The sequence below is a fragment of the Temnothorax americanus genome, unplaced genomic scaffold (genome assembly GCF_048541705.1).
Source record: "Temnothorax americanus isolate GAGA-0224 unplaced genomic scaffold, ASM4854170v1 Scaffold39, whole genome shotgun sequence".
Classification (NCBI taxonomy): Eukaryota; Metazoa; Arthropoda; class Insecta; order Hymenoptera; family Formicidae; genus Temnothorax; species Temnothorax americanus.
This window is the reverse complement of record NW_027509536.1, coordinates 956,695-972,283: the sequence shown is the minus strand read 5'-3', so window position 1 is coordinate 972,283 and position 15,589 is coordinate 956,695. Positions and strand designations below refer to the sequence as shown.

Genomic DNA, 15,589 nt, shown 5'->3' with positions numbered 1-15,589 from the left:
GTTTAACGAAATGTGACGCGTAGGTACGTGTCGCTAACGATCGTCAGCGATACGAGGGATCGGGGCGACGGTGTGCATTTTAACGAATCGCGACAACAAGCGTGTTCGGAGGGGACGCGCGTCATTACGCGAACGTTGGAATAACAGCCGTTCCGGCGCACGGCCCGGTGCGATCGAGCGAGACGAATCCCGCGAATCGCGAGCCTCTTTGACGCGAGTTTGATTTATGGGCGACCTCTTATCGAAAAACGTTGTTACTTGTAGAGAATTCGCGGATCGGAAAGCCGTGTTCACACGGCTGGGGTAAAATGGTTTCACGCCTCCTATACTTTTCTCTCCCACGAGCCTCCGAGCACGACGTTGACTTTATTCAAGCGACCGAACTTTTTACACTTTTGGCGGCGCGCCAATTTCGTGGGAGAAATTAACGCCAGATTTACGAGGTGTTACGAGAATAGGATTTACGTATTTGTTAACCCGCCGCATTGTCGTATCGTTATTACGACCCCCTCGGTGCGATATTTTACTCGCGGCGATCGGTAACATTTCGCCGTGCCTTCTTTTCGCAAAAGTAGAGCGTGATATAAAATATCGATTGGAAATCAGCGCGATTATTTCAAGGAGTGTAATTATCCCGCGTTACATTATCAATGGCACCACTTGTGGTTAAAGTACACATTTTAGCAAACATTGCCAGTCGTAATTAGTCAGAATTGCTACGGTTATTACTCGCGATGAGATAGGGCGAGGCATGATAATCGAATCCGTAACGATCGAGCCCAATTTGACGTTCATTACGTTGAAACTTAGAATGTTCGTAAGACGTTCCGTACTTTCGTTATCTCGGCTCACCGGGAATTTTGCAAATGAGTGTTATTTCTTAAACAGTCGATTTTGTCGGACTAATTTCTATTTGTCGGAACGCTGCTTGTGTTCGCATTAACGCATTATCGGTCCTGATAAGGCTAAATTTCGTGGTGTGCGTTATCGATCTAGGGGGGCCCTTTATAATGGAATAACCGCAATACCGCAACAAATACACAGACGTCGAGCGTTCCATTAGAGTGCGATTTAAACGTCGCGACGCTTTCCTTATCGAAACTGAAGCATGACTTTCCCCGCCTCAAAAGTGGAAGGTCGATCCGACACTGATTCCTCCTCCATCCTCGCATGAAAAATGAGAAATGATCATTGAATTTTTATCGCGAGGTGTTATTTATGTTTTCCTATTCTTCGCGACGTATAACTCGATTCGAAAGATATCGAGATGTTTTATTCAAAACGTTGCCTCGCGAGATGATAGAGTTTCTGTAATACATCATCGTCTGCGTATAACACCATAGAACAATATTATACCGAGTGTCGCCCGACAAGATGTTCGAAGTTTAACTGCGTTCCCTCGAAATCAAGAATATTTCAAGTTGAAACATTCTTGAGTGAACTTTCGATTATATAGATTTGACTTGTGTCTCGATAGCTAAGTTTAAGCAAACACGAAATGCAGATAGTTACGAAATTATTTGAATTTAATATCATTATTATTAAAAATTGCAACAAAAGTATTGCGTATTATTACAAAGCTGTACCTCAAAGTACGACTGATTGTGAGTTGTAGGCTTATACGGATCTCCCTGTCGTTCGCATGAGGAAACGTGAGATTCGTGCTTTTCGAGATTCGTACTAGATGGACCGACACGCGCAGCCGATAGGAAACGATCGTCGCGGTGAACCGGAAGTATATCCGTGTTTGCACGTCCGCCGACCGCACGCCCGTCCGCCCGTTGATTATACAGTTTTGCGCTCGGCGCATCGCGTCTCCGATGGAAATCTCGTTAATGCATTATGAAAATTATGCAAATGTTGTTGGGCACAGTTATGCGGTTATAAAAGAATAATTTTTGGTGAAGCGATAGAATTGCGATACCTTTAAGTTGGCGTGGCACACTTTACTCTTTCTATCTCTTCCTTTTTATCCTTTTTATGCTGGTCGTGATTTCCATTCTAGCTAATGAGTGTTTATGAATAGCCAATGAATATTTATGTACAAAATCTGCGTCAATCGTGATGTATATGGTGTCGCAACAATTCGAATCAAAGGCAAAATAAATAATATTGATAATAATAAGAATTATAATAATAACAGGTGAGCAAAAGAAAATTCTTTTTTTATTTTACTTGTTTTTCTCGTTATTATGCCAGGCTTCTATTTCAAAGATTTATTGTGCGTGTTATAAATAGGAACCATTATTCTATTTCTTGAACGATCGGTCTCGATACTATACACCGATTTCTACGCTTCCGCGGCCATCATTCACGGTTGAAAATTGATCCCGCCGTAGCGCCGTTGATCGCGAAGACACTGTTTACTCAGCACACGTTGACAGGATGTATTCTGTCCTCGTATCCGATACGAAACTCATGCATCACGCATGTGCAGATATGAGCAAATTGGACTTACTTCCGCGGTTCCGCGTGTATATAGCCCGCCTATTCAGGAATTCATTACGGTCGATTCTACGTTCGCATAAGATTTGCCGCCGGATATGGGACCACGTCTCGGAGTGCTACCGAGTGTATTTTGAGCTCGTTGGAAACGAGCTCGAATGCACGCTGAAGAGAATACGGATAGATAAAGAACGGGCAGAGATAAGGGTCTCTTATTGATCGACTATTGATGAGGGTCTTGCACTCTTCCTCTTTTTTGCATGTAGAAATTCTTTCGTTGCTACTTAAATAGAAATAGAATAGAGTCAAACTCTAATAGATTGCATATCTATTAGATATCTATTGCATAATACAATATATACATTGTATAATATATATATTACTGCATGTATGAAGTAACACGTTGCATATATGTGTATATGTATGTATACATATATACAATGAAGACGTTAATTTCCATTAATGAGTACACGCGCGGAAGATCAAATTTTGCATTACGTTGAAAAAGAAGGCAACCGTTCTCCCCCTCGATGGGATGATTATTCGAATTCCACGTAAATTGCGGATTAAGCCGGCGTCCAAATTCTCGTCGGACGTTTGGCTGATGTCTGCGAGCTATATTTGCGCGGCTGTGTAGAATCAGGCTTAATGAATTCCTGAATGGAAGGAATGCATGGCTTGCAGGCACGGTCATAGCGAGGAAGTACGAGATTCGCGCCTGTAGTACATAGGGTGTGCTAACAATCATGAGCACCCCCTTAGTCATGACTGTTTGACGAATGCGTATGGTCGTGCTTTCCTTAGCGGGAACTCGGCTGGAGACCAGCGCGGGTTATTATGACATCGTAATTTTCGACATTAAACATCTCGACCATTAAAGTTGAAATTAAAGCACCATTAGAGCCCAAGGTCGACTTGGTATTAATCGAAGGGGAAAACTATTGTTATGTCTTATATTTGTAGTTTTAAATAATCATTATTTTCAACTTGTAATATATACATTGTATAAAATAATGTACTGCATATAATTCGTAATAGTTTTCTTAAATATCATACAGTGTAGAAAATGACAAAAAATAACGGATATTACTCATATTTCCCATGCATATATTAAAGTATTAAAATGTTTTGTTCTTTCTAATTGACGGATAAAAAACGTATTTATTCCCGTAAGTGCCAAATCAAAGAATATATTTAAAATAAGAACTAAAATGTCAAAATTATTTTAGCATAAAATTATAATTTAAATAATTTTTTGATATTAGATGTCCTAATATATTCATTAAAATAAAAATGTACTGCTAAATTAAAATAAAAATATTTTGCTGTCATTAATATTTTTGATTTGTAAGGGCGTTTAATTTTATACACAGCTATAGATTGTGTCTAAGAAACAACCAATGTTAAACATACTGATTTCTGCTAAAAAAAATCAATGTCAGTCATATTGAATTTCGGCTAGAGCAACTTTAGCGCCATTAATATACGATAAGATTTTGCTAACCCGCCCCTTTTGCTTCCCAGCTCCCCATAAATTTCATTTTTCTCTTTCTTTTCCTTTAGCAACTTTCTCAACTACGGAAAGGCCAACCCTTGTGTTACAACGTGAGTGTGCAGAAAGTTCCAGGATAAGTACTTAGCATAAGAATCGTCTTCCGGAAACTCGTTTGGTCTAAAGCTTTTTCCCTCAAAAATAATCACAAGGCATACACTCTCTTTTCTTATTGCCGTCATCCCACATTTCCAGAATCCACGGCTTTCACAAAAGCCAATAACTCGTTTTTAATAATTGTGTATTACAACCTTTTTTCCTTTTCCGTTGAAATTTTGTTCCATGCTTTTATATTCTGTCATCAACAACGAATTTTTAATAAATTCAGTACGTTTGTTATTAAATTAGAATAAAAATTGAATCTTGCAAAGATATTGAGATAGAAGATGATATTTTTAAACAACAGCTTCTTTTAAAAGAAATTTTTTTTATATGACCTGCGCATTATAAGTAAACTGTATAAATATAGATTTTATATTTTTATGAATATTACAATAATAACGTCTAAAAATATTATAGTAACCGTACAATGATCAACCGTAAACATCATTTTCTCTACAGAAAACCTCTGCAATCAATATGGATGTGTTATAGCCATTAGTAAGAATAAATTTTTGCATAGATATATCTAACCAGACCTGATGATTGAAGCTAATTTGATCTATTAAATGATGAGAGAGGGAAAGAGGGAAAGAGAACAATTCGCGATAAAACGCGTCATTATACATGCGCGACATTTACTTTTTTTATGTTTGTCGGCGCGCTGTGTCAGGATTTCTTCGTAGTGTTCGTCCGCATCAAGGAAACCATTAAAACTGTAGAGCGTTGTGCGGAATTTATAAAAGTGAAAAGGCTGTTTCAGCAAAGCCGTTAAAGCTGACTTAACGTACCGCCTACTGGTATAGGACTCGGTAGAAACCATTGCGCATAAAACTGCCATGTATATACGCAGGTCGGTCATGTCGTTTGGTTTGACGGTGATTCAACGACACCCTGTATAACGGGTATGGAATAACGACGGTAAATCGTTCGCGACTCCATAACCCGCGAGGATGAGCCCCGGCGACACGAAAAAGATTCTCTGACCCTTCGACTTCGCTCGCAAAGTTGATATCTGTGATCGTCGTAAGGAGAATACGCCCTCACGGAAAAATACGTATCATCACGCATACATCTCTACTTAAAGACATCAGTGAGAAGAAATGACGTAGAAACATTTATTAGAACTTATATAATTTTTTCATTTTATTAAACGCCTATATGCTAAAAGAACGTCTTTTGTTTTTAATAGTTAGCTGACTACACGATTTAATTAGCCAATTATAGTTTGATTTTGATATAAAGCTATCTTTAGCTATTGTTAGTTTTATGAGCAATATGAAATAAAAATGTTCTTATAAATCTATATAGAGAATAGAAATAAATAGAATACTAATGCTTGAAAACGCAATGTAGAATTTATTTATTTAGAATGTAATATATATATATTACATTCTTCTACTATTAAATTCTTTTTCCTTTTATTTTGTTAATATTGCATTAATATATGTATACTATACGTTTTTATATATAATATAATATAAACTTTTATGCAGAGAAAGAAAGAAAAAACGAAAAAATAAGATTAGAAAGGAAAAAAACAATTATATACTAGAGTCTCAGGATTTTTAAAGCCAAATCATTATACATTCTATATGCTCCATTATACTTTTGGAATGCAATTTTTGATTATATCATTCTTTTTTCTGTCTAATGCTATTTTTAATAAGCGGGCTTACGTATGTACGTTTGCCGTGATAATAATTTAATTGCAAAAATACGCACGCGCGCATACGTGCGTAATATTATCAAGATTTGGATAATGAGAAATTCGTTTTCGTAATTAATCGGTCAGTTTATCTGATAATGTATTGGATTAGTATGTTGCGTAAATAATTAGAAATTTATTTACATAATTGCATAATTACAAATAGTATAAATAATAGACATAAACGTGTATAAGTATGTGCAACGTGTATAATTATCGTGTAATTATTATAAGTAGATTTAAAAGATTTCCATTAGATAGGTATAATGTAAATCGTTCTCCTGATATATATGTATGTAATTTCAAAAAAGATATGACAGAGATAGCAAGAGAAAATGAGAGAAAGGGTGTGTGTGCATATGTGGTGCATGTGCGTGAATGTGTATATATGTTAATATACAATTTGAATAAATAATAATACTTTTGCATAATATTTTGCATAATCCGCGCATAATAATCTTCCATAGACTTTTTCAAAATCTTCTAAATTTATTGCTACAAATTGAACAAACTGTATACATCGTGAATAAGTACATTGTATCAAAATCTTCTAAATTATATAAATCTGTAGTAATACTTGTAACGCAATTGTAATAAATAATTATTACCTTTCTCATAATTTTATATCGTGTGTGTGTGTGTCAATAGAATTAGAATTATGTCCATTCAATTAAATTGGAATTAATAATAAGACTGAATTAGAGATTATAATTAGTAATAAAACATCAGTAATTGCAAAACATTTCTTGCAATAGAATACAGTATTTCATTTGACCTTCGCAGATTAGTTATCTCTTACACAAAACGAGTTTATTTAATTTTTTACTCTTTATTGCATTTAATCTCGCTAAAACTTTCTTGTTTTTTAAAACATCTCGAAGGTTTTTAGTTATATTTTTAAGAGTTTGCGTGTGTGTGTGTGTGTGTGTTTAAATTGTTTGGTTTTCAATAAAATTACTCATTATTTTCAGAGATTTTTATATACTCGAGGTATGTTTCTTTCTTCCTATATTTTGCAAAAGACTATTTTTCAGTTCTCTTGTAAAAACATTCGATTCTTTTTGTATAAGAGCCAGTCGGCATTGTGTATATTGCGCAACGAGTGGAAGTATCTCTGAGCGAGCTCGACATTAGAAGCGGCAGCATCAAGACCTTTTTCCACGATGCACCCATCGCGATGGTTAAGAGAACCGGTCGTTAAAGTCGATAAAAATTCCGATTGATTGAGGGCACGTTGAGGTCTCTTTTTTCCTTTCTCTTCACTCCCATCACATCTAATTTCCCTGCCGTCGTCTGACGCCATCCGTCATTAAATTCTCTTCCGACCGACGGACGGCGCCGCGGCGCGCAAGGTATACCTAATACCCAGACCAGCATCTGCCAAAATGTTTAATCGATCATATTCAATTAAATTACAACGCGGTTTCAAAGTATCAGCGTAGCGGTTTTTCGCACAACGCGATCGCTTTTTACATCACGCTCACATGTAAGATATTTTTTTGAACAACAATTTTTATTCGGAAATATCAACTTTGTATTAATAAACAATTTGCAATAGTATCATTTTGTAATTACTTATTTAAGTGATTTCAACTGTAAAATGTCAATATAACATCTAAAGCGATCTAAAGTTTCGCAGTTGTAAGAATTAAAACAATAATAATATTGCGATTTCCGAATTTTCCGTGATGTTAACTCGCGAATGTACACGAAGACGTGTGCAGGGATAATTAATAGAAAACACGACATCTCCGAATGTTACGCGTAAAGGTCGAGTCGCATCACGCGTAATATTAATGTCCTGGTAGATACCGCTATTTTGCGGTTGACGTGGCACTCCACGCGGTAACGTCGTAATAATATGAATTAACTTTACACGCAGTGTAACGCGAATTACATCCGCGGTATCGCGGGCGCGTGCGAGTGCGCGCACATGAGTTTGATTTATTTTTGTCTAGCTGGAGAATAATTTAATTAGAATTTCGAGTGACAGGCCTGGACGCCGCGCACGAAATACGTCGCGCGCCCGTCGCTTCGCTAATCTCGCTTAATTAGATGCGCGGCAGGCAGCGGGATTGCCTTCGGGCAATTCCGACTTGCGTAAAACTTCGTCGGCGCTTCGTCGAGCTGACTCGATTATTCGTTTGTCGTCGCGTGCGACCGGCCGTTGCGAGTAAACTTTATTTTCAAGAGCACCTCGGCGAGATATCCGCTGTAGCACGCCAGATGCAATCCGACCGGTGCGCGGTGACGAGAGGCAAATAAAAAAAAGGTGAATTTTCGCCGCAAAAATACGCGTACGCGACGATCGAAAAACTATTCCTTTTGGAAATCTATTCAACGCGTCGTTTGACTTAATTTTATTTGCTGGCGATGTGATTTTTGTTTTTATTAGCTACACCTGACTGGTCACTGTGTTATGTATTCCAGTAAGATCCACGTTATTATTATGTACGATGAAAAACTATTTGCCCATTTAGACCTTTTTAAAATCATTAAGAGAGAAGAGATATTGATAGTCTTTTATTCATAGACGAATTTTTCAAAAAAGGCGTTTTTTATGCAAACCAAAGCGATAATATTGGATGGAACACTATTTTTTACTTTTCAAGCACTACTTTGCGTGCTTTCATTGTGGTATTACAATAGGCATTGCAATTTGCATTCGATAACCGCGTAATGGAAATTATAACGATCGCTCGATATCGAACCGTCGAAATAGTCAATAGTCAATGGCAGCGACGGACGTTCCATTTCATTATAGCAGTTCGTTAATTATTAACAAATTATAATGCTCCGCTGGCGGTGTGCAAGCACGTACGAGTCCATCCGGCAATACGCGACGACTCGGCGCTCGTTAATCGCGTCACATCGCGCGCGTCACCGGTACAGTACAAAAGCCACGGCGTGCTATGCTTACTGCAACTACAAATTTGCAATGCAAACGTAAAAATTGCAAACGACGCGTCGTTACGAGGCATCGCCGCCGCTTGTTTGCGCTTATCGCGGATAGTATACCGATGCAACAATAAATGACCAATGTTTTTTTCCCTCTTCTTTTATGATCAAACAAGTCAACGTAAATATATTTTTGGCAGCATTTTATGGTTATTATAATTTTTAATTAAATTCTTGATGAAATTAATAAAGATACAATTTAAATTAGAGAAATCCGGAGAAACAAGGCTTTATTTTCAAAAACGCCAAAGAGATTTTTATAATAAATAATGTATTTAAAAAACCAGATGTTCTTAAATGCGTTATGTTTTATCGATACAAGTAGTGTAATGCGATTATTCTTGAAAGAATATATGTAATGCACTCTTGAAAAATGCTCGGATCTTTTTCAACTTTAATCGTAAGTCGGATTGAACGGTAAATCCGATCGTGGTTTTAACGGCGAGCGAGCCCATTGAAATGACAGGCGAGATTTGCACATGTTGTTCTCAGCCGATAGTAACGTCCGGGCTGACAATAATAGTTACCGCACCGGTTCTGACGCGTTGAACGAATATTTGTCCGTGTATTGTTTAAACGATTGTTAAACATTTGTATCGTCTAAAACGCGATGCTTGTAATGTCACGCAAGCACACACTACAGCATTTTATTATAGATACTATTTGTGAAATAAACGGAATTATTTTATTGTTAAAATTTATTACGAAATTATTTCGTTATAAACATTATTTTGTCCTCGTAAGAATATATGGCTTTGTCAGGACAGATTCATCGACTGCATAAAAATTTTATTGTTAATTCAATTATTCACAATCGAAAGTCGAGATATAATCGTATTAATGCATATCCCAGGAAATGGCCTGGCTCTATCGTCGTCTCATCTACTCAACTGGCCGCGAATGAAACCCCGCTGGGCGGAGAAACGCATCGAAATTAACGGCTCCTGGCTACGCCTAGCCGACAAACGTATTGGATTTCAATTATCTTACGCGCGATAGACGCGCTTAGAGAGTACGGGTGGGAAAATGTGGTGAATAATGTCATGTTGCGGGAACGACAGAAAGAAAGTGACAGTCCGAAGACGGACGCGCGAACGGCCGACGAGAGAGATACGTTTTTCCCCGGTTTTATTACGGCTATTTTTTGTCGCGCTCCGCGTTCGATATCAACATTACCATAACTTTACATTCGTAATTGGTTGGCATCGAGCCAGCGTGACATAGCCGCTCCCTTTTCCTTCCTCTCTCTCTCTCTCTCTCTCTCTCTCTCTCTCTCTCTCTCTCTCTCTCTCTCTCTCTTTCAGCTTTTCAGTCTTTCTTCGGCCTTCATCCTTTTCCTCGGTTTGTTCTTTTTGTTTTTTCTCTTTTCTTTCTCTTTACCACTTTCTTCTCGCTCTCTTTCTCTCTGTTTTTCCTCCTGTACTATCTCACAATCATCCTCTTTTTTCTTCCTTTACAGGTACTGATTCAGAGGCCCGTGACCCTGCGCCCCGTTGGCTCGTTTTTGGTCTTTGTTCGTGACCCCCGCTATTGTTCCCCGAACAATTGTCGCGTCCGGCTTAGTGTCCAATGACGATCGGCGACCGCTAAGATACGTGAGACGGATGCTTAAGTGGCGCCCGGCACGTTCGTTGGCCCCGTTCGAGCGTACGTGAATCGCGAAGGGCAGAAAAGAGCAGCATCCCCATGAACAGAGAGATGATCCTTAAAAGACCCCTCACGTCTGCGAGAAGAATAACGATCTCCTTCGTGGGCTATGCGAGACAGGAAGTGCTCTGACGAAGTACCCACTCGAGGGAGCGATACGTACTTCGTAAACACCCCCAGCACGGATGTCTTTATCGACAGGGAAGTTAATAACTGCGGTTACATATATGTGAATACATGGAAACGGATATGTTCATTATTTGACTTTTAATTATCGGTATTACAAAGGTTTTGAAAACGACACGTTCATTTTGCAGAGAAGAAACAGCAGAGAAAAAACAAAAATGTTAAAATTATAGTACCGTTTAATAAAACTATTCTTAATAAACTGTTTCTTTTAATAATTCTGCTAAAATTGTCACTAAATCACAGTATAAAATGCAGAGGCGATACCTTAAGATTCCATATCACCAGTGGTGGATTCCATAATATCTTCTTCTTTACTAGAAAATATGATAGTCGGAAATTCCCATTTCCGATCGCGCGCGCAAATGGCTTTACGATAGGTCTCTCTGGACCGTCTTAGTACGTAAGTACCACCCGCTTATGGGAAGATTCGCGGCCGCGTAACCTTACGAATTTCCGTACCCTAATTATATATTGTAAAGTAGCCGTGATATGTTTATATGTGTGTAAGTTGACCCAGATTTACGTAATGCACCATACTTCTTTTATTAATTTGGAATCAGTTTTTCTTAATGTACAGTGACCAATGGTTCTGAATCATGACGATTGCAAGTAACGAGTTAGTTGGTAGATAAACGAGAAAACAAAAATTTTAATCTTATTCTCTATTTAATTTTGATTAGATTCTCTTTTAACAAGTATTCCATAATATTGGTCAGAAATATTATCCGATTATCGTTTATATTCATAACTAGAAATGTAGAAGCTTGCGACTAATAATAATCTCTTTCGCGATTAAATTAGAGAGTTATTGCTAAGAGCTTAGTTCAAATTATCCAAAGATGAAAAATAGTTTCTTGAGTATGAGATACTTCTATATATATTACATATTGATATGAATATTATACGCTAAATATATGCGACATCATGCGACTAAATAAATGAACATTTTGCCGGTTATTATGAATTATCATCACGATTGTACTATAATTCAATGTTTATGTTACCTAATATTATCTAAACAATACCGAGAGAGGAAGAGGGAGAGAGAGAAACAGAGAGAGAAAGATATATGTATGTATATATACACACGCAACTCATAAATTTAAAGTTGCAAAAATACGTTAAGTAATGGCTGGTTATCGAACGTACCGCATTAATATCACGCAAATGTTACGAATATAATGTTACGAATATGCACAAATATTTGCGGTAACCGAAAACTCGTGCAATTTATGCTGCGGGCAAAGGAACACCGATATGAAATGTAAAAGACTGCGTAAAATTTTCAGAGATTTTCAGAGATAATTAGCCACTGTTTACACACTATTTACTACTTACACTTTTATGTGAGAGAGAGAGAGAGAGAGAGAGAGAGAGAGAGAGAGAGAGAGAGAGGAAGAGAAGAAAAGAGAGTCTGACATTAATCTATCGTAGGCTGACTTAAATGGATCGCTGCGATGTACATCGAGCGCAAGCAAACACGAAATTCAAATATAGATTCCGCAAACGTAACAGTAACTTCCGCCCGACGCCGACGGCGGATGTTAATTTATTGATTTCTCCTTTTTTACTCAAAATCGAGAACAGAGAAGGGAAAGGAGGAAGACAGAAGTTTATGAAAAACGCAGTATTAATGCCTCCTTAACTATCACTGAAAGAGTAGATACCATAATTTTGCAGCATTTAAACAGCTTCATTGCCTTTACGTTTCATAAAGAATATTTTTTTGCACTTCTTTAAGTAATATAATAAAATAATAGATTTTATAAGTTTAATACTTATAGTAAGTATAATTAGCGCGTAAGTTATCTCCTTTTTTAATTACTAAGCCTTTCATATATATATATAAACTTCTTTTTATTTCTACTTTTAAAATTATGTAAAACAGTTTGTCTGTACTTACAAAAATAGAAGAACTTCTGACATATTAAAAGATGTAGCGTGAGATAAAACAGAAGGACACAATTAAATAAGTTTAATTAAGCGACATCGAAGACGTATATTGACTTATTTTATGGTCATGAAGGTGTAACTGATTTACGATGGATTAAGTGCGTACTAATCGCTTGAAATCTACCAGCTGAAAGTGGCAGATCGTTTTGCTCGTTTCGCGCGCAATGGACTACACCCGATAAAGTCGTTTCGGACTCAATCCATCTTAGTCCGTTTGCAATTTTCTCGCGTGCCTACGTACTCTCATACGCCACGGTATAAACCGCGTGAAAGCCGGCGAGCGAGATTATACGGTTCCAACAGATCCGTATAGTCGGCCCGGGCAATCTACCCCTTTCCTCTTCTCTTCCACCACCCCCCGCCCTTCACCCCCAATCAAGCCGTTTTCCACGCGACTCCGTCATTTCGACGCGAGTCAAGACCGCCCGCACTCGCGACGCAGGCCCGCGTGTTCAATGACACCAAACAGAACAATTTGTCAATGCCGCATGCAACGTTTGTCGCCGTCGTTTACACGATCCTAGGTATGCACGTTGTACACAGGCGCGTACACGCACGTACATATGTGTTCACGAGAGACGCGTTATCATGACGCCCGTTCAAGGGCGCCCTGCGTTCGCGACTGAAAATAATGGAACTTACGACAACGACAACGTCGATCAGGGGACAATCGTGTGTAAAGAGCTCAACACTTTGCGCGCTATGACATATAGCACATATTATTTAACACGCCAACGTGTAAGCCAGAAATTAATAGTAGATCTTAATATATATATATATATATATATATATATATATATATATATATCAGAGAGAGCTCGATAAAGTCAGATATAAAAAGAAAACAGAATGAATTATTACACGGGATGTGAAATATTATGCTTCAAATCTGCTTGTCACTTATTTGTCACTCTTGAAGTAATATCTTTCTGTTATTTATTAATAATTATAAAAGAGATTGGAAATTCCAGACTGCATATTATATATGTCTTATCCGTGTTAAAGATAACGTTTACTTGCAAAATGAATTCATTTGTAATTGACCCGCTGGCTGACAATAATATAATGTAATATTATATTAATCACGTAACTGTTATATACAAAATAACAACTAATGTTTAAGATAATATTGCGTAACATATTAATTTTATAATCAAATACATTTATAATCAATAAGTTCCAAAAAATATTGTCCGAGAGAGAAAATATGTTAATAATGTATTTTATTCGGAAAAAAAAGAACAAGAATTAATTCGCAGAAATATTCAAAATGGGAAACATCGGACTTTTCATAATATCTTATGTAATTTTAAGTTTGCCATTTATCGTCATCCAGAGCTATTCATTTTTCTCTTCACCTACTCTGTTCTATAATCGATCCATTTCTTTGCATCATCCTTTGTCACTGTACAGAATATATTTAAAAGTAAAGAGTAGAAAAATGCAAGAGTACAAACGGCTCCTTCGACGAGCGCTTTGGCGACGGTCAGTCTGGCGTTGGCGTTTATAAAGACGGCAGCTGTCTGCGCGTTAGATATATAGAAGGGACATACGAGCAAAAGCGGAAGGAGATAGGAAACATAACAGTTACATCAAAGCACAACGGAGGATGAAAAGCTGTCCGCTAATATTATTCTATCATTTTAGCAGCGATGTACTTCGATTCCAAATTAGAGTGAATATTTCAACGAAAAGTTGAGTTTGAACGATTATTTTATCCCGCGGAATAAACCAGTTAGAAGCCGGTACTTTTCTTTATCAGCTCATTTCTCATACATACATTTTATTTACCTACGTTTAATTTTACCTACGTATAATTTTACGAATCCATTGCCTCGAGAGTAAAATAAGTCAATATACGTCTTCGATGTCGCTTAATTAAACTAATTTAATTGTGTCCTTCTGTTTTATCTCATGCACACGCTACATCTTTTAATACATCAGAAGTTCTTCTATTTTTGTAAGTATAGACAAACTGTTTTACATAATTTTAAAAGCAGAAATAAAAAGAAGTTTATATATATATGAAAGGCTTAGTAATTAAAAAAGGAGATAACTTACGCGCTAATTATACTTACTATAAGTATTAAACTTATAAAATCTATTATTTTATTATATTACTTAAAAAAGTGCAAAAAAATATTTTTTATAAAACGTAAAGTCAATGAAGCTGTTTAAATGCTGCAAAATTATGGTATCTACTCTTTCACGTTAGTGATAGTTAAAAGGCATTAGTGCGTTTTTTATATAAACTCCTGTCTTCCTCCTTTCCCTTCTCTGTCCTCGATTTTGAGTGTAAAAGAAGAGAAATCAATAAATTAACATCCGCCGTCGGGCGGAAGTTACCGTTACGTTTGCGGAATCTGTATTTGAATTTCGTGTTTGCTTGCGCTCGATGTACAGCGCAACGATCCATTTAAGTCAGCCTACGATAGATTAATGTCAGACTCTCTTTTCTTCTCTCTCTTCCTCTCCCTCTCTCTCTCTCTCATTAAAGTGTAAGTAGTAAGAAGTGTGTAAACAGTGGCTATAATTACGTCTCTGAAAATTTTACGCAGTCTTTTACATTTCATATTTAACGGTGTTCCTTTGCCCGCAGCATAAATTGCACGAGTTTCCGGTTACCGCAAATATTTGTGCGTTATTGCGTGATATTAATGCGACACGTTCGATAACCAGCCATTACTTAACGTATTTTTGCAACTTTAAATTTATGAGTTGCGTGCGTATATACATACATATATCTTTCTCTCTCTGTTTCTCTCTCTCCCTCTTCCTCTCTCGGTATTGTTTAGATAATATTAGGTAACATAAACATTGAATTATAGTACAATCGTGATGATAATTCATAATAACCGGCAAAATGTTCATTTATTTAGTCGCATGATGTCGCATATATTTAGCGTATAATATTCATATCAATATGTAATATACATATATGGAAGTATCTCATATTCAACAAACCATTTTCCATCCTTGAATAATTTGAACTAAGCTTTCTCTTAGCAATAACTCTCTAATTTAATAAGTTTACGAAT

At 36.9% G+C, this 15,589-nt stretch overlaps 2 protein-coding genes across 5 annotated transcripts in view; one reads left to right on the top strand and one right to left on the bottom strand.

The window, feature by feature from the left end:
- LOC143902209 (uncharacterized) overlaps positions 1-15,589 on the top strand; it is a 451,988-nt gene that overhangs the window by 131,852 nt on the left and 304,547 nt on the right. Inside the window, exon 8 of one of the 4 annotated variants that reach the window (XM_077414917.1) lies at positions 10,222-11,884. The exons of 2 other annotated variants lie outside the window; for them this stretch is intronic. The gene's annotated coding sequence lies outside the window, so the exon portion shown is untranslated. Of the gene's footprint in view, positions 1-4,008; positions 4,050-10,221; positions 11,885-15,589 lie in introns of those variants that run through there. One more of the 4 variants, XM_077414918.1, reaches the window with a different exon arrangement.
- Positions 1-15,589, bottom strand: part of LOC143902207 (uncharacterized) — a 50,730-nt gene that overhangs the window by 33,421 nt on the left and 1,720 nt on the right. The gene's annotated exons all lie outside the window — the stretch shown is intronic.